Raw genomic sequence first — 26,210 nt, 5'->3', positions numbered from 1 at the left:
TCGTGACATCCTGATCTGAGGGTTTGGTTAGGCCACCTATAAAGCCAGGTGTATTTAATTCAGGTCAGAATTTCTTAAAAGTTCAGGACTATTTCTGCACACACACACTCACAAACCCGCCCAACAAGCTGCTTGTGCACAATTCTGTGGACAAAGCAGATTGAATTAAACCTGAGTCCTTTCATGCTGTCTGGTACCAGGAGTTAATGAACTGTTGCCTGCAATGCTTAGTGCTGTGTGTAATCACTCACAAATTGTAGAAACAACTGATTTCAGGGAGTTCATGGCAATTATGAAACGCTCGTAATGGCAGGAGTGTACTAAAGCAATGCTTAGTGCTGTGTGTAATCACTCACAAATTGTAGAAACAACTGATTTCAGGGAGTTCATGGCAATTATGAAACGCTCGTAATGGCAGGAGCCATTACGTAATTACAAAATAAAAAAGACATTCTTTTTTCTCAAACGAAACCCAGCAGTGAAGTGGCTGAGGTTGCAGGGAGAAAATGATACCCTCTTCTCTGACAAAGTACTAAATATGTCTCAAAAAAAAATAATCAGTAGTTATTCCTTTGCACGAAATGTTAATCTTAAAAGTTTGGAGGCAATATTGTGTGTCTCAGTGTTGAAGGAATTGATGGTTTCAGCTCAGCTGATGGCATATCACAGTATGAACCTGGCACTGGGCACGGGTGTGGGGGAAGCGGTGTGTTAATTTCCGTCCCTTTATGAATCAATCGATAAACAAACTGTAATGTCACTATAAATCTTAAAAAAATTGCCTGCTAAGAAAATGTGAACGTTTCTATGCAGTTCCTGCTTTTGGGAGCTTGGGTAAAGGATAGCCCTGAGATGCTCGAAGTCTGAATGCTGAGGTTAAATCAGCAACGTAATCAGTCAGACCGGCTTCGCCTTCAACATGCAAAATTAATATCGCCGTAGGATCTCTCCGTCTCAGCCCCGGTGCACGCTGCCTCAGAAGAGGTGGCGAGGCAGCACACGCTACCTGAGCTCTGCTCTGCCCTCTCTGCTTCTGTTTGATGCAGATTTATCACGCTAACAGCCTAAATCTTCCTAAGCTACAGAGAGCTTTTAAGACAATTATGCTGCAGTGTCCCCTTTCTGCGAGAGTCACAGGCGTAATCTCACTAAGCAGCAGTGGAAGAGCGAGTTGGGTAATTAATCTGCAGTCTTTGCCTTTCATTCATAATGACTTACTCGTTTAAGAAAATGTAATGCATCTCCTAGGTGGCTTGTCTCCTAAATGTAAATCCTTGATATGTGTATTTTTGATCTGTATATTTTTCCTTGTGATTACAGATAACTACACCTGTGCTCGTAGGCCTGGGGGGAGCTGAATGTGTGATAGTGTGTACTCAGTGTTTCCAGCCTGGGATCAGAACTGCTTTATGCAATCATGGGTGAGGTGCTCAGCAGCCTCCTGATGTGCTGAAGTTTGCAGAGCCCGGGGAGAAGGGATATATGGGGACTTGTAGCTCGATGGGAAAAGCTCGGGCAAAAAAAATCTTCTCTCTTTCCCTGTTCCTCACCAACTGGAGCACGTTAGTGTGTGTTCAGCCCCAGCCTGGAGGAGATGTTGTCACCTGCAGTTTTAAACATGGTTTTCTGTCAGTGGAGATGTGGGGAAAAGATATTATGGTGTTTGATTATCACTCTTAACCCAGGGCTGCTGCTTCGCAGTTGGTTGACACGTTGCAAAGCTTCTCTCTTCCTGCCTACCTGGGCTGTAAAGCTGAGTGCAACATCCTGCCACTTAACAGGACTTCATTTTCTCCTGCCAAGAGAGGAAATACTGCCTGAAATAAACAGGTATGGAGATCCCACACACAAGACAACATGCTTTTGTTTCAATCAACTATATCAGAAGAATTAATTTGTGAATTAATTCATACTGGGTTAAGAGGAGATAAGCTAAAAACACTGATCTCTTGGTAAATCTCTGTCAACCTGATCTGGGGACTCGTAACCTATCTGTTGTTAGAAAAATCAGTAAGAAAAAGGAAAGAGTTCACAGGAACTGAGAGGATCTGTGCCTCTGCTGTTTGTGTAGGCAAGTTCTCCACATGACTGCTGACCTTCTGTTGGCAGCTCTGGTTTTGTTCTGTTTTTCAGAGGTATTGGGGAAGAGCTCAGCTGCATTAAGTGCTAGTGGAGCTATGGCAGTTTCTAGTAGCTGATGGTCTGATGCTCCCAGGTTTTAGAGTGGACTGTTTCATATTAATTTTAACAATAAGCTGTATTGAAGAGCTTTTTCTTCCGGTAGCACTTAGAGAAAGGAAGAGAGAAAAGGGAGAAAAGTATTTCTATCCTTCAACTAAATTTATTTGGTATGCTTATAGACAGGATCAGAAGATGAAACTGGGGCAAGAAAAATGTTCGGTATATTTTAAGGTAATTTTTAAAAGAAAAAAAAAGAAAACTTACTGAAATTCCCCATTTTATTCCTCTTTTTTCTTGAAATTGCAGCAGGTCCTGATCATTTACAATGTTGGCAGCTCCAAGAGTCACTTAATGTTTTCAAGGCTGCGTGTATCCAAACCACCACTAATAATTTTTAGTAGACTTCCTGTGAAAATGTGATCACTAAAGAAAAAAAAATCACGTTGTCTTGGGCCTATACCATATAAAACTGTGTTTTTAATACACTAAAAGTGTCGGATTAGCTGATGGCTGCTGAAACCCCGGCCAGCCCGGGTAGGGGCTGCAGAGCTGTGAGATGTTACCTGAGGGGGGTTGGGTGCTGTACTGGGGTGTAGGGGCTACACTGGCTGGTGGGATAGACATCGGTGGGTGCAGATACACACTTGAAAGGTGTTTTTTGTCCCTTTCTGGGGACTCACTCCTGCCTGGCTGGTGCTGTGGAGCAGGGTGTGCAGGGGCGAAGGGACTGGAGCCCTGCCTCCGAGGTGTGGGTGCACTTGCAGCAGGGCTGAGGTCAGAGCAGAAGAATGCTGCCCTAATTATGGCTGCAGGCAAGGGCTGAGCATAATGGGAATCAGGGTCTGGCTCAGCCAAAGATTTCCTGTATGATCCTGGTCAAGTCACTTAATTACTTTTGCCTCATTTCTCAGTTGTACAGTGTATATCCTAAGGCTTCAGTTACCTGCCTTGTCTATTTAAATCAAACTCCCTTTGAAGCCAGGGCTGTACAATGAGACTATACTGTTAATTGGAGTCTCTGGGTGATAGTGTAATTGCGTGTAGTGTAATAACAACATTTCCCTGCAATTTGCATCAGCTTTGCCACTGAATCAGGCCTCTGCAACGCTCACGGTTTGGTAGTGCTCCTGTTGAATATCAGTGCACAAAACTTAATGCTGGCCCATTAAATGTGGGCTAATCTCCCTCAAGAGACTTATCACTGAGTTCACTGGAGTCAAAGGCAGGCCTTTTACTTATTTATTATTTTCCGGGGCTGGGATTTCCCCCCTCCATCCCTTCTTGTGCTGGAGGAACGGAGGGGGAGGTCTGCTACCGTGTCCGTGTGCCGTGTCCTGCATCCCGGGCTGCAGATGCTGTGCCTGGTCCAGCCTGGGCACTAATTGTCCCTCTCAGTTCCACGCTGTTCTTCTGGTTCAGGGTCTGTGGACCTGAGCTCACACGGAGGGAACCAGCTCCTCTACGTAAAGCTCCGAGGTAAGAAGTTTAGAAAAAGTTAAACCAATTCTTGGCTTTTCCCTTTAAGAGTTAGTGTCGTTTTCATAAACCTTCTTGCAAAATAAATAAATAAACAAGTCAAGTTTCATTTTGATTGTAAAAGAAACAAGCAGAACACAGAATTAGCAAACTAACCTTTGCCATACAATTTCAGTGACATTTTGAGCAGCGTTTCAGGATTTGGGATGAACTGTCCTGACAGAAATTGCTATTTTGTAACCGTAAATACTGCTGAAATCCAAGCTTATGTAAATATTTTTAAATGGGAGGAACATAGGCAATGTGTAATGCAGATTCTGGTGGAGATTGGATCCGCTGGTGGAACTCGCCCAGCTGTGATGGGGACTACAGTAATTGGGACTGAAGTGAATGGTTAAGAATGGATTGTTTTCATAATTTTGGGTGGTAGCGTGCGGTAAGGGAGAAATCCAACCCTGTGTAAAGGGCCTGTACCAATGCCATGAATCTCATATATCCCGCTTAAACCCCTCAGAATGGGGCTTAAATGGGAAATTAATCAAAGAAATCAATACAAGGTCAAATGTGTTTGTTTACCCCCAGAGTAGGCAAGAGTGAAAAATTCATTTGCAGTGTAAGTATCTGAAGTTGAGTGGGTTTTGCTGACTTTCAGGATGAATTTGGCTGGGAACCCAAGTGAATGATGAGTGGACACAGATTAAGAAAGTTTTCAATTTTTTTTTTATGGTTTTTGAGCAAAAGCCTCCATTTTTTCCCAACATTATAAATGTGTAGAAGGAGCATTCAGATTTAAAATTGTTTTTATTTTTCAAAACGGGAATATTTAATCCATCAGAGCAGCCACAGAATTCTTCATATTTAAATAGATTTTAAGCACTTATTTGTATTTTTTACTCACTTCAAAAGCAAAAGGTGGAGCATTTTATTATGGAAGAGGACCTGGAGAATGAGACAAGTTTCTGACTGTTGTGAAATGCCCCATCTCAGTCTGGATACATTCTGGGTAGATTCTTGGCTGTCGCCTGACATCTTGTTCTTCACCCATTTAAATCAGCAGAGAAAACTCTCACAATCTTTGATGGTGGGTGAACGGTTTAACTTTGAAAATAGTGTACTGCAGTTGAATGTGGAAAAGGTGGGACCTAAAGCTGCAGATAATCTGCAGTTGCCATTAATCTATGAATTGCCTACATACATCCTTGCCACCTCGCAAGAACATTTATAGTAAAGGCTCTTCCATCTCTGTGTGTGTGCATATGTGTGTGTGTGTGCATAAAATATACATGTAGAAGTAAAGAGTTTGCCAGGTGCACCTTCTATTAATAGTAAGAGAGGCTGTACTGCTCCAGCACAGCCTCCCCCTGCTTTAGGTAAAGGAATGGGAGATACTCCCTATAGAATGGGCTAAATCATACCAAGGGTATTCACTAATGAAAGTGAAATTGTAAGTGAATATGAATTTAACTGAATGCATAATTCAGTAAAAGAGCTGTGCAGTTCTCTGTCTTAAATGTTTATAGGCACATATACATAGACATGTATCTAGACAGCGTCACGGATTTAATTGCAGTGGTGGCTTCCGAAAACGAAGCCACGTGCAGAGGGAAAGGAGCGGGCATTTGTTGCTGACTCTGAACTTTGGTTTATGAGGTTCCTGTTACAGTCAATGGAGGGAGGTCAGTGCCACCAGAGGATAAATCACAGTGCCTGAACAAGTCAGGCTGTTAAATTTTTTCCTAGCAGCTATATTAGGTGGTGAAAATATTCTCTGAATTTGAGACATGCTAACATTGGTCCTATTTTTATCTGCATCATCTGGAAAGGTAGGATCTGTCTGCTGTAGGATGAGACAGACACATGGCAATACTTTCATCTGCTAAGTTCACTAAAACCCTGACTTGACTGAACAAAGTGCTTTAATAAGTGTGATGGGTTTTGGAATCTGTAGCCTGGAATTATTCCTTCTCTCCTTTTCAGTTAATCTAATGTGTCTAATAAATTAACAAGTAAAAGGATACCTTAATGCCAAACAAGGAGCAATTGTTTCGTGCAGTCCATTGACATCTGTAGGTGCTTTTGATGTTGTTGGGAGTTTTGCTCTTGAAGAGGGCCAGAATTTCTTCTGAGGAGACTGTTCCCACAAACAAAGACAACTTGCATGAGTAAGAGTATCTGAACTGGTCTGTGTGTCTTTAGGTCTCCTCTCAGTGCTATTTGAATGTCCCAAGAAGTAAAATAAATGCCACTGATGCATTTGTGTCCTTTTCAATTTGTTTAACACAATACAATAGTTTCCACTTCAATTGTGTGATTTATGTTGCCATAATGCACAACTGGTGCTTTGACATGCTGCAGAAGAGAATTTGTTGGACACGGTAATACTGATAGAAAAATGTTCTCTCTATTTGGATGTCATGACTATATTCTTTTTCAAGTGAAAATTCTAGTGTCACATACAAATGTTACCTTTTCCCCTGATTATCTTGTACAAAGCTAATAGTTTTGGAATAGATACAGATTTTTAATGCAATGCTATGGTTCTGGTTTATAGAAAAATGGATCAATTACCAAGGCAGGCTTCAAAGAGGGAGACTGCCCTAAGTTATAAATGGCTCAGTCCCTTAATTCTGTCATAATCCTATTTGATATATAGTTCTCAGTGCTGCTGAATCCTTTTAGGGCTCTTTGATCAAGTGAGTACTTTCAAATGTGATGCCTCCTGTCATCTAACCCCCTAAAAATAACACAACTTGCCATTTAATTTCTGGAAACATTCATTTTCCCTGCTCTTTTTTTTATTTTTTTTGAAGTAGAGAAAACAAAAAAATTAACTTTCATATTAGCTAATTTAAGGAGAGAAAGAAGGACTACCAGAAACAAAACTTAAAAATTTATTTATCAAAGGGCCACTCTAGTATTCCTGTTTAGGCTGGTGGCCCGAGCTCTAGGAGAGACAGCACCAGTGCACTGATTACTGATGCATCAGCCATTAGATGTTCTAGGCTTCACTGAGGACTTAATTAATTGAGAATATCAGATGTATGAGAGATGCCAGAATATCACAGAAAGCTTCTGTTTTCAGAAGTAACAAACGATTTGGCATTTATTTGGGGACACCTTACTGGATGCCTTGAAATTCAACTCCAAGGAGCAAATCTCTGTACAGTGCCTCGGGTCTGGCTTTTTTCAGCATCCTGATGAGTCTTTTCCAGTTCAGGTCATGGGACTCATTAGATGTGCATGTTTGACATAGATCCTTTTCTACCTCCCCATTTTTAAAAGAACACCAGGAAATTGTACAGTTACTAAGCCTGAGTTAATATTTTTTACATTATGGTGAAGTGATGCCAGAACTCCTGCTTTTCTGTTGGGCACTGTAACTGCTAGTCAAAATCCAGCTCTGTAAGGAAGAAAAGTATTCATGCAAATGGAAGGTTTAATATTTGGCATATGAGATGGTCTTTGTTTTCCTTCTCCTTTGCAAACGTTGCCACTAAGTTACATTCAGCACTGGTGTTCTTTCTTTCTGTAACCGATACGCACCCAGGTGAGCAGATCCATCGACGTAACAAAGATGGCTCAGGAGAGTGAGGGATTGTAGGATCAAATTGTCCAGCTTTGTGCAAGGTTTTCAGCTCTTCTAGTTGGAAATTTGCAGCTCCTGGTGCTACACTTGGCAATTTCCTGTAGCAGAAGCTTGGTCTGGGGCATCAATCCCAGGAAGAAAATGTAACTCGTCCCCATGGGAATGGCTAGCTCAGCACCTCCTTTTTTGCCCAGTCACTCATGTCTTCCAAGAGATCATTTTTACCCTAGAAAGGGCAAACCCTGGAGGAGTGTGCTTGAGGTGAGTCTTGCAAACCTCTCACCAATGTGGAGTGTGTTTGAACTTGGTACTGGTGGAAGCGATGGAGCTGTGGGCTCTGTGGGGAGCTGGGGCTGACACCCTGCACACCCAGCAAGGGTAGCCTGCAGGATTTGGCTTCTTTTCTATCTTTCCACATCAGCTCAAAAGCCAGTCTCCTTTTGGCTTTCTAACACATGACTGTGACCTGTGTTCCCACAGAAGTTTCCCTTTGAAAGGTAAAGAGGATAGGTTAAAGCTTCAGTTTCATTTTAAATACTCTTAAAAGGTAGATTAAATGTCCATATCTGTCCCTTAGAGCAATTAGATTCGCGTACAGCCTTCCAATGAAGTGATGGTGGCACAACAGCCAACTGCCGTCATGGTGGAACTAGACTGGCTTGTAAAAAGGGCTACACAACGATGCAGCTGCCTGTAACTGTAGAGGATTGGATCCTTTCTCCCATGGAAATAGATTATCCCAACCAATCCTATGTTCCTGTTTCAGACCTGCTCTCCCTCAGCATTTAACAAGTAGAACAGACCATCCCAGACATAGTTCCAACCTGTTCAGATGTTATTCTGCTTCTGCCTACAGGTTATTGTATGTTCAGCTGGAAACCTGAGCTTTTTGAACTCCTGAACCACCATCTGCTCGATCTATACAGTCTGTTTATCAAAGGGTTTAAGTGCACTGTAAGGTCCAAACCCTTTTATGGAGCCCTGCCAGCTGAAATGAAATATTAGTTGCTGTATATTTTGAAAAACTGTCGCTTTGTAGGCCAAAAGAGCTTGGAGATCCCAGCTGGTAATCAAAGAGCAGTGTCACATTTTTCATGGTTAGGGGCTCCATTGGTCTCCAGATTCTTTAAAAACCTGATGAATTAGCCAATCAAATTTAGATCTGAATTAAATCCAAAACTCCATCACTGAAGACCTGTATCACCAACAATAACAACCACTGCAAAATCTCAAACCTCATGAAATTAAACACAGAAAAGCGTCTGTGCAGGATCTTTAGCTTCATGTTCAATAAATCCCTCTTTAGAAAACAAAAGCTAAGTCCAAGTGTGATCCTGCAAGTGCTTCTTCCAGGGCAGAGATGTCCTAGTCTGTCACCATCAAGATGGGAAGGGGTTTGCTATTGATTTCTAGGGGTTAAATGCCAGGGCTCCTCTCATTTCCCCCAGTCTGCATGGCAGATCGCTGTGGACAAGAGAGAAAGCAGGCTTTAGGAGGCTTCAGTCCTTGGCCCCGTAATGCAATTAGTGATAATTAAGTCTGATTCTGCACCTTACTCAGCGCTCTGGCTAATCCTGTTAAGGCTACACTCTGAGATGTTCTGTGCTACGGGAATGGATTGCTGAGACATTCAGCGCTCTGGCTAATCCTGTTAAGGCTACGCTCTGAGATGTTCTGTGCTACAGGAATGGATTGCTGAGACTTAAACCTGACCTAGCATCAAGTGAGAAACTTACTCTTTTAGACCTTCTATCGCTCCAGATCTTGTGCTGGCAGCGTGGTGGCTTTCCCCACCTCCGGTCTCACAGGAGCCACATGCAACTGGTCTGAGGATGGGTGAGGCAGGCAGGATCTGAGAGCTAGAACACCATGTAGCTGAGGTGAGCACCTTTGGAAGGTGCTTTCTCCACAGAATCACAGAATGATCTGGGGTTGGAAGGGATCTCTGGAGATCATCTAGTCCAACCCCCCTGCTAGAGCAGGTCAACCTAGAGTAGGTTGCACAGGAACGTGTCTAGCATCATTCTGGTTTGATAGGCCACATGGCCTGAAGCAGGCATCTCATGGTGGTTCCTGGGAGGTGAGGATTGGAGCAAACAAGGGAAATTGTAGCTCTGTCACATTTTCCCATAGGCTGCTTCTGGCAATGAACTCCTGAGCTGGCCCAAGTGGTGCCTCCTGCTGCTGTGCTCAGCCCCGCTGACCCCGGTGTCACTCCTGGCACTTGGCAGGACCTTCTGCGAGATCAGGCCCTGGGGTTCGGAAGGAGGGGGCAGGGGAGGTGGGATTACTCCCGAGACAAGCTCTGAGCACGCAGCTGTCCCAGCTGAGACACTTGCCAGCCTTCGAAAATAAACCCACTCAAGCCACTCTTTTCTGATCAAAGAATGAAGTGGCTTAAGCTGGATAAAGCCTGTGTTGGTGACAGACTTCACTGCCGGGGCCAGCTTGTGCGTTCCCTTCATTTAGCAATGGCTTTTAAGGATTTTGATTTAATTCTTTGGATCTTAAACACAAGCAGAAAATTCTTATAGTTAATCATACATTTTTCCTTTTAATTATGGAGTTTGGCAGCTTTAAAATAGAATGCCATCTCTGCAGCGTTTCCTGTAAAATGTTCTATTAAAATGTATTGTTCTGTCTTGCGTTCCCTTTTCCCTGCAGCTGAGTTGAGCACAGGGCAGCTAAAGAGACCACAACAGAGAGCAGTTTCCTCGTTACTTTTCAAGGAGAAATTGTTTGGAGTGAATGTATAACCTCCAGAGCCCCGGAACACATCTGATTTCCCCTCACCTCTGCTGTGTCTCGTCCCATGACATGAGACTATCGATAATATATGTATCTTCTTACTGTACCGCTCGGTACATTCTCCGTAGGTGGATCTGGTTAGAAAGCACTTGAAGTTTCCTTACACATCTCCACTTCCCCAAGGGATCAATGTCTTGATGGATCACATTCAAACACGTTCAACATCTCACGGAGGGTGTGTGAAAGGACAACAGAATCGCTTTCACTCTATCCATATCCATTTCCTACTGCACTCCCTGTTTTACAACTATTGGCATGCCCAGAGGGAGCGGCGCTTTTCAAGGTCACAGGAGGTGGAAAATAGCTGCTCTCAAGGTACAGAAACTTTGGAATCGGGATAGCAAAGGCATGACCTTTTTCTAACTCCAAGGAGAAGTTGGTGGGGTATGTTGGTGGTGGCAGCGTGTCTGGGTGTACAGCGGGGCTGCGCTGCTCTGGGGATTTTGTAGCCTTGGCAAATAAGGTGAAGTGCTTATTTTTGCATTTTCAGGCTAAGGATAATTTTCCAAGTTTCTTGACTTTGCATTACGGGAGTGAAGGAGAATAAGATGCCAGCGTTATTGCATTTCACCCTCACTTTACAGTGGGATCTCTACATATGCCTTATAGAAGTGCAGCACAGTTTTATACACTATACACTTGCTGTTAAAATAAGTAAAGTTGTTCATGGGTATTAAACTGGAGATTCTGACAGAGCACAGCCTGGGAGTGTCCAGCAGTTAACAGTCACTTGCAAGATGAGTTTTTACTGTGACTCTTGTGGGGGTGGGAATTAAACCTGAGTCTTCCACATCCCAGATGAGAGCTCTTGCTATTTGGTTTTAGAGAAAGAAAGGGAGAAGCTCATCACTTCCTTGCAGCCTTGAGATGGAACGTCAAGTTCCCATGAATCTGTCTTTAGCAGGATCTCTCCCAAAATGGTCTATTTTGAATCTGCCAAAAGGACCATTTGTCAGTGTTAATGCATTTGAGAGTGAACACAGAGGAGGCAAGTGCATGCAGCATCCCACGAGGCATCCAATTACTGCTGAAACGTTGTACCACAGATTTTTCTATTTTTTTTCTTTTTTTTGATAGAAAACATCATGTATGGAATTTTCTGAGAGGAAATTTCATTATTGTACAAAAAAATATTCATCCTCCATTGGAGAAAGCAAATGAAGTATTTTGTTTCCACTTGGACTTCTCGAGGTTGTGGTTTTTAGAATCAGATTATGTTTTGGGTCCTGTTGACGTGTAATCGGTTTCTATGGGAGTTGTAGTTTTTCTAGCACTGCATGTACCAGAGCACCCAACTTCATCATCATCCTGAAGCCAACCTTAATATTCCACAATCTTTAGCTGAACTAGTGCTTGTGTGGCAGGAACCTGCTGTCAGCTGAGTAAGGGGGATCTTTAACTCCATCGAGTGCCCAGAAAGGCCGTATTAAACAGGGAACAGCTGATTTTCCTCTGCAAAGACACACAGATTTCATAGCCTTGTAAAAGCAGGAACCAGATGTATATTTTAATGAAATTTAATGAATTCGGTATTGGGCTGCCAGCAAGGGAGGGAAGCAGAGATGATAGGAACTGAAGTGAGGTATTTATTCATTTCTCTGCAGAATTTATTGAGTCAAAACCAAGAAATATTTAAACTGAGTTTTTCAAAGGGATGGAGGTTCCCAGCTCCCACTGACAGTCGGGAGCTGCGGGGCATACTCTCTCTTGATTTTTCTGGAAAATCTAAGTGGCCTCAGTGGAGTTTTTTTTCCCCTACTCTTTTTTTGTCCTTGAAGTGCTGTGAAATGTGTGTGGTGCGTGTACGTGACGGGTAAATCTTTCTTCCCTGAGAAAGGTGGTTTAGTTAATGTATAGCATCGTGCATAACACTCTTGAAGTGCCAGTCCTAGAGCATCTCAGATGATTCCTTAACTTTAGAAACTTGCCAGACTTGTTTATTTTACTCATTTTACCAACTGGAAAACCGAGAGACAGAATAAACATAAAATATATGTAGTCACACAGCTGCATCAGGTGGTTACGCTGGATTTCCCAATAGATTTGGTTTTTTCATGTGTTCTGTTAGCGTTGGCTCAAATTTATTTTGTAGCTGTGATAGCATTCCCATCAGCACGTGACTTGGATGATGGTAGGTTCCGTACAGATTAATAAAGAAGTGGTGTTTCTGTAAAGGCTTTTTAGCCTGAGAAAATCCCTGCATTCTGTGTGTAAGGACAGCTCTTTAAACTCAGCCTGCCTCTTCTTGTGGAGAAGGGGGCATTTCCACACATACTGCTTTGCCCAACTTACTTTTTCACTTTGCAAGTGATATTTTGTAAATATTTGTCAATTTGCCCATGTTTGTGCCTCTTGCAGCCTTGAACAAAGCTTGTTAGTGTTGGTGAACATATCTGTCCTTCTTGGCATCTTTCCATTTCATTCTTAGGATTCCATATGTTTTTAACATTCTAAAAATAAATTCTTCATATTGCTGGTAATTCTGCTTGACCCTTGTATCCTTTTACCTCTCTTATCAGTTTTCTACAATTCTTAGTTTCTCATTTTTATCTGTAGTTCTCAGTTCTCTTCCTCTTCCCCCCCAATTTGTTATCCATTTTATTTATACATAGTTAGCATTGATAAATGGCTGCTTTTCCTTCTCCCACCATTTTACTCACTCACTCCTCCTTTCTTAATTGGGTTCTTCTGAGCTAATTAGTAATGCTTTCAGTATCAATCACAACTTTCTGTTTACAATCTTTGTACTATTGTAAGTGGCAAGGCTGATTTAGCCAAGAACTGCACAAAAGCAGCCAAATGCAGGGCAACTGAAGGGCCAGGACAGAAAGAAATCTAAAGATGTCCTTTACATTTGACTCGACTCTGACTCCCTCCGAATGCCCGAGGATGGTGACTGACAAATTTCCACTTGTCCTTAGGTTGACTGAGGTGGATATAAATAAACCACGACATGTGACCCAGCAAGGAGTGCGAGGGCTTGAAATCCCATCCCAAATAATCAATCCCACTGCAATTTCCTAAGTAAGATTGGAGAAGGGATAAGAGTCAGCTGTACTGAGCAGCAGTGATTAGCCTCATTTACCCTGCCCTGCCTGGGGATGGCGAGGCTGTGTGATTGTGGAAGGGATGAGCTGGGCAAAAGCCTTGGAGGGAAGGGATGGAACGAAGGTCTGGGTTTGTTTCTAGGGAACAGAAAGCAGTTGGCCATGAACTGTGCAACTCTAGAGTTTCTGTGCAAACTGCTACTTGTTCATCACCTCCTCAGTGTGGAAATGTTGTGAATGGAAGGGGCAGCTCCTTACTCAGGAATTTACTATTTTTTTTATATTTTCTGCCATATTCTTGCAATAGCCATGTTTTTTCCCATTGTCAAATGGAGACCTGGGTGTTTCTATGTTGAGTTCTTGCAAGCAGAATGAAAAGCACTCTTAGGTTAGACAGAGTCTAAGAGAAGCAGGGTGAACCCATCCCAATCTCTGGGCTGCTGCTGGCTCCCCTTGTAGAAGAGTAAGGTGTGCTTTGGGTTGAGAGCCAGGCCCATGCTGGGGGACGTGGCAGTGGAGTAGAAGGTGTGTTTCTCACTGCAAATGAGTTCCCCTGGCAGCACGACGTGGGGGTGTGTGCCCACTGCTGAGCTGGGCTGTGCCTGGCTCCAGCTCACTCTGTCAGGCTTTGCTTTTCTGAGCACTTCAAATCAATACAAATTAATAAAAAGAAACCCAACAGCCCATAAACAACATTAGCTACGGAGCTGTTAAAATGCAAGCAGTCAAACTATATTTAATCCACTTTCTCACATTAATGCTGGGCAAGGGTGCATATTTAAAATGCTACCATTACATTTGTAACAGATGTTGCTCAAAGAAAACAATAAATGTTTCTGATGGAGAGTTGTTTTGAGGAGGCTTCTTTGGGGTCTGTGCTGGCACGTGGCTCTTCGGGCCACCTTTTGAGTTGTCAAAAATGGACTGAGTTTCATTATTGCTCTGAGATCTATTTGTTCCCAACTCAGCCTCTGTCTGGCTTCAAGATGGCATCTTTGTAGTTCTCTGAAGTTCACCAGGGATGTCCATGCTTCTCACAAAATGACACTGTTTAATTCTAAATGATATATCCGTGTCCTTTGGAAGTGTATCCTCTTGTAGGGTTCATTTCAGTACAGTCCCTACTTCTAGTGTTATAGCTTCTGCCTTCCTTTGTGTGTCAGACTTGTCTGGTCTGACATAATTGTCCAGTTTTAATTATTTTGTGAGTTCTGGCATAATGTGACACAGTGCTGATGTATCTCCTTTCTACTTCATTCCTGTAGAGATGTGGAATGATCCTCCCTCCAGCAATAAGACTTGGCCCGGTCACTCAAGTTCCAGGAGCTTCGGAAAGCACAAGTCTCTCTATGCCTCAGTTGCAGCATCAAAAAAGTAAGTCAAAACATGGGGTTCCTTTGAAACATGTGAAAGAAGTGCTACGTTTTGGTGTAGACACACAGTGGAGCATCTGCTCTGCAGCCTCAGTGTCAGAGGGCTGGAAATGCTCAGGGTAGGAAGGGTATGGCAATACTTCAGACACCTCTGCAGAGAGCTTCCACGAACACTATGCTTTGATGCAGGATGCCCACAACCTGGTTACTGTGTCCTACTTCAACCCTAGAGTCTCAAAGGAGCCTAAAACCAGCATCTTGACTGGTTAGGACCTCCCTGCACAGAAGAGCTGTGTAGAGAGGAGGGAGAAGCTGAGAACACCTATTAGACCAGCAGGTTTGGGGCTTTCTTTTGGTTGAAGCAGAGACCAGACTTTCTCCTCAACAGCCTATGTTTCAGGAGAACATCCTTCTGCTTCAGGTAGATAGACATGTGCCTGTTTAGATCTCTCTTCTTGCTCTAATACGTGTGTGTGTGTGAGTTATATACATGTATATACACCTCTATACCATAACCACCCACCGCTCTTCCTATTGAAATGTTTTTTAAACATTTGTGATTATACAGCATCTTGTAAAGAATTAAGAAGTTCATAATTATTTATAAAGTTAATACTTATAATGAAATGGTTGCACTTTGATGTCTGTATATGTTTTCTAAGCTAGGATGACCTATATTGTAGAGGTATTATGTATACTAGGTGATGCAGGGATTGGCTTGGGAATTACCCATGTTTAATGAACACTAAAATTAGAATTTGACTGAAATCCACATAAATGGCTCGACAGCAAGTTCGACTGCCCCTGGGGAGCTGTGGGCAGCTCAAATTTACCCACAGGCATTTTTGAAAATGTTTTTTTTGAATCAGCATAGTGTGCTTTTTGGAGCAGAGAGTGCAGCTTGCACTTTAAACTCCCTTCTCTTCACCTTGTCCCCCATTTTGGTGTTGAAAAGCCCTCCGCAGAGAACAGAGCGTGAAGAGTGTTGCAGGTCTAATATGTGCTACACTGATGCTTTTTTGCAGTGCTTGCCATGGGAAGCCTTCTGCTTTCCCTTCTCGGTGGCCTCCTTACTTGGTCTCTTGCTGCTTTGAATTTCCAAATATTTGGTCTCTTCTCTGGGTATGCGTACTTTGGATAGTGCGAAACCTGGTCTAGCTGGTTTATATCTTGCTGCCCACCACACTGCAGCACTAAAAGATGCAAGAACAGTCAATCTGAGCTTTCAGAGATGAGGGCTTTTTTTGGTTTCATGCTAGAGGCTCATTCTTTAACTCTGGGGAAAGATTAATCTACCTGCTGTACCTTTCTTTTACCATAGGAAAGGGCTTAATTATCCTTTAGGAGCACCTGTTTATATGGTGACTGTTACCAGTCACCGAAGGGAAAATGTTTTCAGAAAGAATAATATAAAGTACATCCCCTAAGCACAGGCCTGGGAAAAAAGGCAAGTTCTTACTTGTCTTCCATCAGCCCAAAACTGGAGTCAAGAAATACCTTATTTCTATCCAGGAAGGATGAGCAGAAGGAAGCAGTCCTTTGCTCCTCTGGCTTTGTCCCAGTAGGTAACTGGTGACACTGAGCTGTGCCACGGCCATGGCGTTGGGGTGTTGGGGTTGTCAGTGCCAAGAGAACAGACCCCTTGGCTATTGCAGCCGGGCAGGGGTGGTTAGAGCTCGTGGCCTGTTTAATTCACACTCCAGTTGTGCAAGTGGAAAAATACTGCAATTATCATTGTCGCCCACAGTCAGTGTGAGAATTCTTCGTAAGATTCAAGGAGAAAATTGCTAATTTAAGAAGCCAGTGTTCTTCCAGAGAAAACCTTCGGGATAATGAATATCCCAAATCACAAGGGGAATACATCATTTTATTGGTGGGTTTGTCTGCAGGACTTTGTATCTCCTTTTAGGATGTACCTTTAAGGAAGCTCTAGGTAAAGTGGAAAATTGTAGCACTGTTTTTGAGCTGTTTTATTGGGGTTTGTGACATGACAGGGCTGTAAAGAAGTCAATCGACCAGTACCTTGTTAATTGTCATACTTTGGTTTGGGGGTTTTTGCAGATTTTTTGCAGCTTTATGCTCCTAAGCCTGAACTGTAGCCTAGCCTTTTAAAAGTTAAGTCTACCTTGTTGCTATTCTTTTCTTTTTCTTTCTTTCTTTTTTTCCCCCCAATTTTGTCTTCTCTCATAGCTGTAGGATGTTGGCTTGGCTGCAAACAGACAAGCCCTTTTATTTCTTTTGACTGCTTCTGCAAAGCTTGATGGGGAATTTACATAATCAATGAGGTAACCCTGTCACCCCAAACATGGAGTCTTTAAAGAGAATAGTTTTATGCAAATTAGATATTGATGGTGTAATGATTAATTGGCCCCAAGCCTTTGTTAATATGCAATTGTTGTAGTGTAACTTGCATTTGTAATTATTTTGGTTTGGTTGTTCAAACAAGTGGTGGGCACTTAATTGCTTGCAGCAATTGAAGAGACAGATATCAGAGAGAAAACCAAAGGGCTGGTTAAGGTGTTATCTATAACGTTAGATTTCCTTTGTGTGTGTTGTGTTACAACGGCCCGATTCTTAGGTGATTAAAAATCAGCGCAACTCTCGTGGAGGATTTAGAACTATTCGGGCTTCCAGCAGCTGAGGATGGGATTTGAAACGTTCCCAAAGTTTTAATGGAGTATTTTTAGGTGAAATGCAATGCATATTCGTAAATTGCATCCGAGAAAGACATGTTCATTATACTCCATCTAAGGCCATAATCTGTAAAAGATCCATAGTCCTATCTTAGAGATACCACCATACATCTGAAAAAAAAGTTACTGTAGTGAAGGAAGTCTCTCGGTTTACACTGGCCCAGAAAACCTAATCCCCAGTCTTTATTCTCTCTAAGATTGCACATATATTTAAAGTACAATATATAATTTTAAACTCTATATTATTTATCCCTAAGAGTGTTTGTAGGATAAATAAAAAATTTGCATGATAAAGCAGAGGAGCAATTCAGAGATGTTGTGGTCTCCTCGGTAAATTTGAATTTAAGCAGGTATTGTTATGCATTTACAGAAACGTACATTGAGAGAACTTTCTTTAAGTATTATACCAATACCCCAGAACAGTTATAAAAATTTAAGCTTCATAAACTGCTTAACTTGTGTTTTCTTAATACTCTGTAGTTTAAAGAAGCTGAAATGTTTTATTATTACTATTCTTTAAAATCATGTTCTCTTCAACTTCTCCACCAAGTTTCAAGCAGATGCTTATGAGCAAGTTACAGAACAAACCCCAAAAGAAATGTGTCTCAGTGGAAATGTGGACACAATATTTCCTATGGTGATAAGGTGCACACAACTCCAGTGCACATTTGTAATTAAAATGAGAGCACCTCACCTACCTGGAACACAAGATGTGAGGATGGCAGCTCTGTCATCCATCTTTGGTTATATTTCATCAGAACAAGACTATTGTCTGTGCTTAAGATACTCACGGGGACTACAGTCATTATGAAAACAAACCCTCACATATTGCTTTCTGCTAAAAGGGTAGTGACAGGTTTTCATGTAAAATCAATCTCAAGATTAAACAAAAGGAATCATTACAATAAAAGAAGAAAGATAATTTAAATAAGTGATTACGTGAAGGTGGTAGAGAAAAATGATCCTTTCTGTTCACGCTCTTCAGTGGCTTTATGGGAAATAATGTGCAGTGTGTGGTCAACTTGTTTAAAATGCCAGTGTCATCTCCCTGAGGCAGGCTGGTCGTGGCTTTCTTTTTGTCACTGTAGCTATTAAAAACCTTAGATAGCCCGGAGAGCTAATGAAGATGAGATTATTGTGAAGTTAATTGTGGGAAAGACCCACGATGGTAACGAAAGGGACAGAGCTGGGAGTGGGAACTAAATTCCAACTGCAATTTGGTTTTTTCCTTTATTTACAAAATCACAAACTAAAGTGGCCAGTTGCACTGTTGTTTTCGTTGCATCCTGCTGCCCCGTGGAGTGAGGAGCACTGGTTGCTGAGCACTTTGTGCTGCTCGAGGGACCCAGACCCCATGGTCAGTGTGGAGGATCGCAGCGCAGGGGCAGCAGGTCTGGCCTCTGAATTGCTGGGACCCGGGTGTGCTGCTGCCGGGGGAGCCCTTTTAGTGAGTTCATTATCATTTCCCTGGTAGGTAGAAATCCAAAATAACTCATTTCCTCCATGTTCCAAGGAGAAGTGGGAGGAACGGCAGCTCAGGCAATGGATATGACAGTATCGGCATATGTAGAGCAGATTATTTAGGTTTTTCCCTTAGAGACATTCTCCTCAGGGCTGCCTTTCAGAAACAAAACAGTGTGAAAATGTGTGTTCTGTGCTAAGATTTTGCCGTATCCCTGTGCGTTCTCGTGCAACAGTGAAACACGGGATTCTGTAAGAAAGTTACCTACTGGGCCAAATCCAAAGGTGGCATCTATGGTATTGCAAATTGTATGTTGGTAGGAGTGTGCAAGGGACTCTAAATCAGTGGAGCTTGAAGCAGCTCTAACCAGAGACCTATTTTGATATAAACTTCCACACTCTTAGTAGCTGCTTTTTCAATTCCTCCCCAGCAGTCTCCACTGCACAATGTGTGGAGTTTGGGAGTCCTTCTGGCTTAAGCTGTCTCCAAAGCTGGTAACTTCCCTGGCCAAACACCTCACCTGGGGGGCCACCCCTGGGAACTGGTGTCAGCCCACGTCCTTCACCACCCCCAAAGGGCTCGAGGAGTATTTGCTTTGGCAGGAAGCTTTTGGGGGCAGGAGAACCCAGTCCTTAAACTGCAATGCGGGTTCTGCTGGTAATACAGAAGGTGGACACATCAGCCTGGGTTCTGTCTGCAATAATTTTCTCTGGCTGGGGAGAAAAAAAAATGTAACTGGATCCATTATGGTGAACACGGAGTGGGAGACTAAGCATTTAGTTTCTGATGGATGACTGTGGAGATGTGATAAATGTTAGAATGGTTGCGGCAGTAATGATTGTATGTTGTCCAAGAGGTTGCATTAATTTAATTAGATTTGTACTGGAGTCTGAGATGACCTGCCTCTGCACAGTGTCTTAAGCAGCCAACACGCACAGGAGGTGTACAAGGGGGGGGGACTGTCTTTTTTTACTTCATAGACAATAAATTCTAGATCAAAGCAAAAACAAGCAATGATATGTGTAATTTTTTAACAGAAACTCTATAAATATTCAGTGCTGCTGTTTGGCAACATTAAGAAATCACTGAAAAATGCAGTCATTGCTAAATGTGTTCATTTGAGAGGTTTGCTGTTACAAATGTGAATCTTCAAAGGCCGTGAAACTTAACAATAGCTTTTCAGTATTAGACAGAGAGTTAATTATAACATCTATCACACAAGCAAGGTAACGAAACCAAATCCGTGCACCTCTTTAGTTTTCGGCTCGTTGAGTGAACGCTGTCAGGAGGAATTTGCCTCGGTGCACGTGCCTGGTGATGTTATCAAAGGGTCTGGGGGCGGGGGGGGGCACATTAATACTGTTGAGAGGCCTGAGCCAGCGCCCTGGGATTGGCAGAGACAGTGACAGAGGTGACCACGGCAGGTCCTGACAGTTTGAATGCGGAATTATATAGTGCCATGACAAAGTGTTCAGTTTATTTAGAGTGGGGAAGGCGACGGGCAGGAGACAAAGGAGAATGCAAGGAAAAGGTTAAGTTCCCGAAATTTTAATTGAGCTCTGAGTGACTGTTTTTGAATAATTGGTTGTGTCAAAACGTAATGATTACCGGCTTGGGAAGCTGCAGCCTTTCACCCTTAGGTCAGTGGCTCAAATCTGGACTGTGCTGGTTGTAATGACTGAAGCTCGATAGCAGCTAATGTGAAATGAATGGCTGATCTCTGCCCAGCCTCTGCTGGGTGAGCACCTGCATCGCCAGCATCAGCAAAGGCAGCATCGAGGAGTCATCTCCTCCTTTTTATGTAAGTTCCCTGCTGTGAGTTGGTTGTCTGGTACATGAGACCTTACACTATTGCTCCAGGAGCTTTATTAATGTGGTGGAAAGATGAGAACTTTGCTTTTCAGTGTTTCCTGCCTGGTGACTTTTCTGTGCGTTGGGCGAAACCTTAGCAATCCTTCAGTAGCTGTAAGGACCCTTCACAGCACTAACAGGGCTATCAGCAACCCGGGCACCAGTATTAATCACCGAGGATTATTCTCTAGGGTCTGGGCACAGTCATTTTGCTCCATATTTAAGAATATTTTTGATTCTTCATCTTCCAGAACAGGGAAATAAAACTAATAGCCATTGCACAGACGTTAATCCCCACTATCACTCCCCTACCTGTGTCATGAGCCGTTCTTTCTGCTGCTGGAAGAAAAGGTCCATCACTGAAGTCTCCCAGAACACAGTGAATATTTCTGAATATGCCTGGCCCTGTATATGCCTGGCCCTGAGCTATTCCTGCTGAAAACATGCTGTTCCTAAGGGAATGGGAACTTGGAAAAGGGATTTGCTGGGATGCCTCAGTAGATCAAAGCAATCCAGCAATTCCCCATCCGCAGTGTATGTTCCTGGGAACAAGCAGCAGGTGAAAAGTTTGTTTGGGCATCCCAGAATAAATTGTAGAAATGTAGATCTAGGCTGACAGGGCATTTTCTGTGAATACAAGTTGGCCTTTTCATGGGTGCTAAAATGACTATATCTTGTTGGCACCTTTGAAAAATTCCAGATCTTCCAGACAGGCAGCCCAGATGAGAAAGACTCAGAAACTTGGAAGCTGCTGATGATTGTTTCCAAAGAAACCAGCTCAGCTGAGCTTTAGCAGCTTAAGGCCATTCCTGACTTGTGTGTCTGGGGAGAAATACCCTTCCTGCTGTGGTTTTGTCATCGATTTCAAAACCAAAGGAGGCTTCTCCACTGACTCAGCAGGCCTGGAGAGGACTTTGAATCAGTATGAATTTCATGAGTTCCTGAAGTCTTTTTTGTTATTACCTGAGTTACTTGGTGGCGAGTCACTTTATACTCTTCGGTGAGAATCCAGGAGGGTGTAAAAATGCATGTTCTCCTATTTCCTATTCCGTTGTGTTACCCAAACAGCTGGATCTTCATGCAGACTCTCGGGGGAATGGCGAAGGTTATGAACCAAGCTGTTTGACTGGTTTGTGGGCCCTCTCCAGACACATTCCAGCTGAGAGCGCTGGCATTTGAATGAGAGAAGGTCTTGACATCTTAATTCTGGACTAGCAGGTATCACTCCCCATGCAAATATAATTTCTTAGAGCGTGAGCAAGTAACATATGTCCAGCCCCTGCACTGTGGAAGCCCAAAGGAATGGGCAACTGAAGTCCAAAAGCCAAACATATTTCCTGATTAATTGGGCCCTTGAGGCTTTTGGGTGACATTAAAGAATCTGCCAGTCATTTTCCCCCCTCTCACCTCTTCTTTTAGATAGTAAGTAATAAAATAACATAAAATCTGCTTTCAAGACCTAGTTACAATGAGGTACTTCAGTCCAGATGCTTTGTACCTTCTGTGAGACCTCATCCTGTAAGGGGCAGGGATTGTATCTTGAATGCCTACTTCAGCTGCAGAGCTCAGCTGCTGCTCTTCCAGCCAGGGGTACTGGGTTGCACAGTTCCCACCATATTCTGGAGCTGATGGAAGGAGGAGATAGCTTTGAGGATAAAAGGTTGGAATTAGAAAGGGAGCCATTTTCTAAAGACAGAAAATACCCACAGATTTAAGATGTTAGTGGAGTGTTAAAAAGGTGTGATTCTAACCCTCTTTTGCTCACTTCATGGGGAGCAGCCTTGGGATGTAAGTGCCTTGACACTCAGAGGTCAGGGGGAGCACCAGAGCAGACACTCTTATCTCCTCTGGATCTACAATGCCCAGCGTGCATGCAGGGCAGGGTCTGAGCAGCTTCTACCTTAGTCAGCATGTTTGTCTGGTGAGAAAGAAACGGCCCTATCTCCAAGAATGCAAATAACACCATGTTTTTGTCTTTTTCTCACATAATAGATCATTTTCCCTGTGTGGTCTGGCCCAAGAGTGGTGACCGTCTAAGCAACAATTCAGTGTTTTCAGAGAGTTCTATATTTTTGTTTATTTTTAACTAGTAAGGATGTCATCACTGAATACCAGCATCATGTGTGATGAATCTTGCCACCTCCAGCTGTATCTGAGAAGTCCTACTGTGTCATCCTAGCCCTAGAAGAAATTCTTTCTCTTTTATAACTTCCCTAGAGAAATTGCCTGCCTGGGTTCAGCTGCCCATTAGGATTCAGCCCCTGCCTGCTTGGCTTTTCCCCTGCTCCTGGTGAGATGGGAAATCCTGGCAGAACATCAGCAAGGACCATGGTTTCTCTGTTGCCTTTGCCGTGGGATGCAGCGTGTTTTTATACGATGTGTGTAAGGGAGAGTTCCCCCATGGGGAATAACACCGACATGCACCAACGAAGTGACAACCTCCTGGTATCCTTGTAAAATCCCACCCAGTTAAAGGGACCTGGAGAGGAGATATATGGCTATTAAAGTAAAACATAACTGCCTGTCAGGGAAAAGTAGTGACAACATGCACCGAAAGCTCTGCCATCTAATGCCTGTCAGCAGGAGCGGGTAGTTTTTAACATCGTTCATATTCCTCAACGAACGTGCTGGAATTGGCAGAGACAAGGATGGAGTTGACACGGGCAGGTTGTGTCAGCTCGAATCCGGAGGTGAAGCGCGCGCATCCCAAACCCGGTCCTGACAGCTCCATCCAGGAGGGCAGGGGAGGTACCGGCCTGAGCTTCGCCTTCTCCTGAAGAGGCAACAGCCACGTTGAGTAGGAAAAAAAAAGAAAGGGGGCAGGGAGAGAGAAGGAACAACAAAAAACATCGCCTATTATGTTTCATGTCAATGTTGCTGTCATTAGGTAGTCGGAAAGATTTCAAACGGATAAACTCCCCTTTGGGATGGCAGACCGCCTTGGCAGCCAATTTTAGGCCTTGATTTGATTGATAAACTCTTTGTGACAAGGAAGGATAAAAGAGGCCCCTAGTTTGGTACATATAAATAGGAAATTAGCTGGCAAAGTTGTCAAAGATAATTAACTCTCTGATTCTGTGTGTCTATTCAGGTTGACATACTGAAATTATTTAGAAATGCACATGTCAACGCTCTGACAGAATTTGGTGCTGATCAGATAAACAGTTTTTGAGATGCCTGATTGTAAAATGATGTAAGAGCTTAGCTGGTGGTTTTATCATTATGCATTCTCTTAGCAGCAGCAGGTATCAAACGGCAACACCATCCTTTAATGTGCTGGATTCAGAGAGCAGGAGACAAAGTTAAGTGTGCTGCTTCACAGCACTTAGCTCGCTTGTTTTCTTCCTTGCCCCTAGGTTAAAAAAAAAATACTAATAACGTGCTAAATTCCTGGGTGTTCATCTGCTCCTCATCCTTTCCCCGGGCACAATTGGAAGTAAAAAAAGATAAGGGTCTATGAGATAGGAGGTCTGAAAGCCATGGCGTTTTGTTACTTCTTCAGAAGAGATAAGCTGCTCCTGCTGTAATCCCAAACTCAACGACTGGCAAGGTTAGGGAAGTGCAGCAGGAAAAAATCAGTGACTCTGAACAACGTCTTTATAGTGGTTCCTATTAAAGCAATGACAGAGAACAACAAATATATTTAGCATTGCAAACTCAGCATCTTACCCACTGTCCCTTGTTTACATCTTGTCTGGAGTGGTCGGTGTAGCACTAGGGTTGCAGGAAGTGTCTGGAGTGTACCTCCTGAATGGGATTTGATTTCCAAGTCCCGTCAACGTCCTTGGAAAAGTTAAACTCGATGTGTGTGTACGTGTTGTACAGCAGATGTGAAGGCACAGTAGTATTTCAGAGTAACTTGACTTTGATTCCTTCTTGGAGCTTTCCTCCGTCTGAAAGTGTTTTTCAACCTCCAAAACCAGCTGCTCCTTGGCAGTGTGAGGGTCTTGGGCACTGTAACATCTGTCTTGAACATGGGATTGATGGAATAGAACTGGCTGTAGCTTTCCTTAAAGCACTAGGAGCTTTGTGTAGGTTGTGGGCTGTAATGACAGTGCCAGAAAGCACTGTCTCTCCAGTTCTGTGAGTGGGTGCCATGGCAGCATCTCGTCACCTCACCACCTTGCTCTCTGCAAATTGGGATTTTTAAGGCTGCAGAGTCTAAACTGGGTCTGGGCACTGCCTGTCAAAGCTCGCAGCTTTCTGTCACATCCTGAAAGCTGGGAATCAGTCTGGGTTTTTACCCTGGGATCTAACCCCTACATAGTCAGCTTTGCTAGAGTGCTCCCCTCTCAAGAGTCTTGTCTACATTGTGACTGCTTGATTTGGGGCAGGGGGGAACTCGGGAAGGAAGTGGAAAGAAAATTAATAAAGAGTTGGTATGACACACTATTGCATTTACCTAGGGGATAAAGGGGGCAGTGCTACAACCCACTAGAAAAATAGCAGGCTTCTTACATGCAGAGTCTCTGCCTTGCTTTGTCTGAACTGCAAAAAGCTGCCCCCATAACCTGCCTAAGGTGCCGCTGCTCTCTGAAACACTGACCACTCTCTGCCTCCTGCCCTTTTTGTGCCTTTCCAACCTCGGCTTTCCAGGGAACATGGGCACGTGAAATGTCTCTGCCACGCAGAGAGCAAGAGCTGGCACGTTCAAATCAGGACTCTAGTGCCTCTCTGCCAAACCTGCTGTAATATACACAAGCCCTGGCATCGATCGTGCTGTTGATGAGGAGCTTCAGCATCTTCCAAAGACCTACCCCAAAACCCTACCACATACATAACCTCCCACAGGATTCACAAAGGGTAGGCATAGGTTCTCTGCAGCTCAATACTGATGAATGCACCACTGTCCGCTGTGTCAAAATGATAATGGCACATGCATTATTCTTCCTGAGAGCCCTGCAGTTCCTTTTTATCATATTTTGCACTCATTTGTACAATGAACAGTCTCCTGCCTCCCATCACTTACTTACACACCAAGAAGCTTTTTGTCTGTTTATAAATAGGGTCTCACTTGACATAACACAATTCATGATATTATTTCCTCATCCATAAGCATTTCTGTAGTGCTCATTTCTGCATTTACATTCTGCAACTACCTTGTACAAGTAGGCACCCCAGGGGCCAGGAATTGGGCTTTAGCACTAAGATCTTATTTTTCCCTTTTTTTGCTGTTCACCTTAACAAGAGAGTTCAAGAATGATGAAGGTCTGTGGTGGTTAATAAGGGAATGGATGCAGGTACCTATTCTAAGTGCAGGGACAGGCAAGTGCTTTATAAAAAGATATCCTAAACACTGATGTCTTTGCTTTATTATGTTCATCATGTCTAATTCATACCTCCCAGCACACGGCAGTGGGGGTCTGTTCATAAAGGAACTGATACTCTCATGTATAATGCAGCATTATCTAACCTTCCATATAGATCACTGTTTTAGGATGAGTTATCTCAGAGCTGCACGCCCCCGTGTTGCGTGGTATCTACCTTACAATAGGTTTGTAACTTATCACAATTGAAACCAAAGGAGTAAACTGGAAGGAAATGCACTTTTCTCTTGAGTGGTTCTTGTTAGAGCTTAGTTGAAATGTAGCATCTTACAGAGACTCCGTTTATACACAATTTGATGATGAAGGCTCTGCTGCAGGCAACCTGGAAACATGAAATAGGGCTTTAATCATAACACTTCCACTTTTCTCCATTGGGAGCTGTAGGTGTGTGGTGCCTTGGAACAGC

This window comes from Calidris pugnax, unplaced genomic scaffold, assembly GCF_001431845.1.
Source record: "Calidris pugnax isolate Ruff unplaced genomic scaffold, ASM143184v1 scaffold28, whole genome shotgun sequence".
NCBI lineage: Eukaryota > Metazoa > Chordata > Aves > Charadriiformes > Scolopacidae > Calidris > Calidris pugnax.
This window is presented reverse-complemented; position numbering follows the sequence as displayed.